This window comes from Cryptomeria japonica, chromosome 8 (genome assembly GCF_030272615.1).
Source record: "Cryptomeria japonica chromosome 8, Sugi_1.0, whole genome shotgun sequence".
NCBI classification, from domain to species: domain Eukaryota; kingdom Viridiplantae; phylum Streptophyta; class Pinopsida; order Cupressales; family Cupressaceae; genus Cryptomeria; species Cryptomeria japonica.
Window position 1 is genome coordinate 293,841,869 of NC_081412.1, and position 3,820 is coordinate 293,845,688.

Consider the following 3,820-nt stretch of genomic DNA (forward strand, 5'->3'; position numbering starts at 1 on the left):
GACTTTTCTTCAACCTGCACACCAAGTTCTCCTTACCTTTGACCTCATATCCCTATGGTTGCAACATGTAAATTTCCTCCTCCAAATCTCCATGGAGAAAAGCTATTTTGACATCTAATTGTTCAAGATGTAAATCATCTGCAGCCACAAGACTAATTACAGTTCTAATTGAAGTCATTTTTACAACTGGAGAAAATATTTCATCATAATCTATACCCTTTTTCTGTGCAAAACCTTTTACCACAAGTCTAGCCTTATATCTTTTCTGACCTCCTTCCTCCTCCTTCAGCCGATAAACCCATTTGTTAGGCAAGGCTCTTTTTTCTGCAGGTAAAGGGACTAAGTCCCAAGTCTTATTTTTCATCAAGGAGTCCATCTCCTCTTTCATGCCTAGTTGCCACTGTTGTTTGGCATCCACCTGCATTGCTTCTTCATATTCTTCTGGTTCACCAGAATCTGTTAATAAAATAGAATACAAAGAAGGAGAAAATCTTTCAGGGGGTCTACTTGTCCTCATAGAACGTCTAACACTTGCAGGAGTTTGTGGGACAATCTGTTGTTGCTGAGCATCAGGTACCTGTGGCATTTCATTTTCAGGAATCTCATCCAACACCACATATTCTTGTTTGTCCTGTTCATGCTTCTTTTCCTGCATCTATTCTTTATACATAACCTTCTCATTGAATATAACATCTCTACTTCTAATTATTTTCTTATTTTCAAAATCCCATAACCGATAGCCATATTCATCTATCCCATATCCAATGAAGGTACATTTCTGAGATTTAGCATCAAACTTGGTTCTGTTTTCTTTATCAACATGGACAAAAGCTTCGCAACCAAAAGTTTTTAGAAAAGAATAATTTACCTTTTTACCAGTCCATGCCTCCTCTAGAATACCACCATCCAAAGGGGTTGAAGGTCCTCTATTTATCAAATAGACAGCAGTATGTACATCATCTACCCAAAAATGTAAGGGCAATCCAGCATGCAATCTCATGCTCCTCGCACGTTCCATGATGGTCCTATTCATTCTCTCTGACACACCATTTTCCTGTGGAGTTCCTGGAACTGTCTTCTGCTTTCGAATCCCATTTAAGGAACAGTAATCTTCAAATGCTTTGCTGCAATACTCACCTCCATTATCTGATCTGAGACACTTCAACTTTTTTCCTGTCTCATTCTCAACCAGAGCTTTCCATTTCTTAAAAGTTTCAAAAACATCTGATTTTTGTTTTAGGAAATATACCCATGTTTTTCTAGTTGAGTCATCAATAAAAATAACATAATAACAAGAGCCACCAAGAGATGATACCTGAGCCGGTCCCCATACATCTGAATGTACAAGCTCTAACTTCTCACTCTTCTTCTCTTTCCCAACCTTGAGAAATCTGACTCTTTTCTGTTTACCATAAACACAGTTTTCACAGAACTCTAAATCAATCTTCTTTAGTCCTGGCAATAGATTTTTGGAGTGAAGGATTTTCATCCCTTTCTCACTCATGTGCCCAAGCCTATGGTACCACATTATCGAATCTGTTCTTGCAACATTTATTGTTGTTGTCCTTGCAGTAACTTTATATGTAGCAGCTAAGGTAGAGTAAGTGTTACCAGTACACAGATATAATGTGCCTACCTTCGCACCTTTAGCTACTACTAACGATCCTTTAGTGACCTTCCACATACTGTCTGAGAAGGTAACTATGCAACCTTCACTACCTAGTTGCCCTGCAGAAATTAAATTTCTTCTTAAATTAGGAACATGTCTTACCTCCTGCAGAAACCAGTCATTACCATTCTGCAACTTGATCTTTATCTTTCCTTTTCCAACAATTTGACAGGGCTCATCATCACCCAAATATACCTGTCCAAAATCACCTTGAACATAATCTAGAAAATATTTTCTATGGGGTGTAGCATGAAATGAAGCCCCAGAATCTATTACCCAGGAATCATTAACATTATCCAAACATAAGATTAAAGCATCTTGTAGAGTATTACTTGCAATATTAGCTTCCTTACTATCATTTTCATTTTTGTCTCCTTCTTTGTTTTTCCGAGACCAACAGTCTTTCTTTAGATGACCAGGCTTTCCGCAGTACCAGCAATCTTTCTTTCCTCTAGATTGAGAGCGTCCTTTCTTTGACTTCCCTCGTGACTTCTCATTCCCAGGGCCTTTTCCTCTTTCCTTTGATCTTCCTCTGTTCTCCACATTCAAAACACTACCCGATGATGTTGGAGTCTCACCTGTGCTTTTCCTTCGCATTTCCTCGCTTAGGATAACACCAACAATATCATCAAATACCAAAGTATTTTTACCAGAGACAGAGTTACTTACAGCCATAACCAAGCTATTCCAGCTTTCTGGCAAAGAACATAAAATCAAGAGAGCCCTAACCTCTTCTGCAAAGGTAATTTTTACCGAAGACAATTGACTGGTAATTGTATTAAATTCATTTAAGTGCTCCGCTACAGATCCTCCCTCACTCATTTTCAAATTAAACAAATGCTTCATAAAAAATACCTTATTCGAAGCCGAGGGTTTCTCATACAGCTTACCCAATGTTGCCATCAAATCTACAGTCGTTTTTGCTTCTGTTATATTGAATGCTACAGATGCCACAAGGCACAATCGAATGGATCCCAGTGCCTTTCTATCTAAAATGTCCCACTCTTCATCTGATATTGTGGTCGGTTTCTTTGCCTTTCCTTCCAATGGCCGCCACAAATCCTTTTGATACAGGTAATCCTACATCTGCATTTTCCATAACTGATAATTCTGGCCATTAAACTTTTCGACCTTGAATTTGGAATCCTCCATTGCTCCCACTCAAATCTGAAAGTCCTGCCAATTTATAGAAAACCTCGCTCTGATACCAATTGTTAGGGTGTCAAGCAGATCCGAAGCAAATATGAACTAACAATTATATGCAGATTTAAATACAAAAGATAAAGAAATAAAACAGGACACAGATAACACAGAGATTTAACGTGGTTCACCCAGAATGGGTTACGTCCACCATACATAGCTGTCCAATCTTTCTTATTATCCAGCAAAAATAGTACATCAACCTTACAATGCCTTAAGCATCCCAGCCACTTATAACATGCGTTTTTAGGGCAACAAACAAAGTCGGCCTTTTTAGGGTTTTATTACAATGTCGGTTTTCATCAACAAAAAACGGCAAAAAAAAATCTGAGTGTACAGTACTTTGCTGATTAGTCGCCACATTTCAACACACTTTCTAGTCCAAATTATCTTGGAATGGTAAAAACAGAACCCCATGTCGGTTTATGGCTCCTCCTTCAAGTTTGAGTGCATGTGGTTTAGACACCCACATTTTTAGGCTTTACTAAGACAATGGTGGGTTTTTGCCCCTGCATGTAGTGGAACAAAGATGTTCCAATTTTTTAAGAAACTTCAGTTTATTAAGATCCAGGCTAAGGAATGGAATAGAAATATTTTTAAGAACGTCTTTGCTCAAAAAAAAATCATTTCTCAACAACTAGAAGAAGTTAACCAAACCATAATTTCCAAGGGTTTGGACCAGCTCCTGCACTCTACACAAAAGGGCCTTCAAAGTGAGTGGGAAGAGGTCTATAAGAGAGAAGAAGAATATTGGAGACAAAAATCAAGAGAACTCTAGTTGAAACAGGGGGATAAAAACACAAAATTCTTTCATGCTTCCACAAAACAAAGAAAAGCATCTAATGTTATATTCTCAATCAAGCATGAGGATTCAGGGGAATTGATTCAAAATTTAGTAGATATCCAAGAACAAGGAGTTAAGTTTTTTAAGAATCTCCTAGACCTACCACA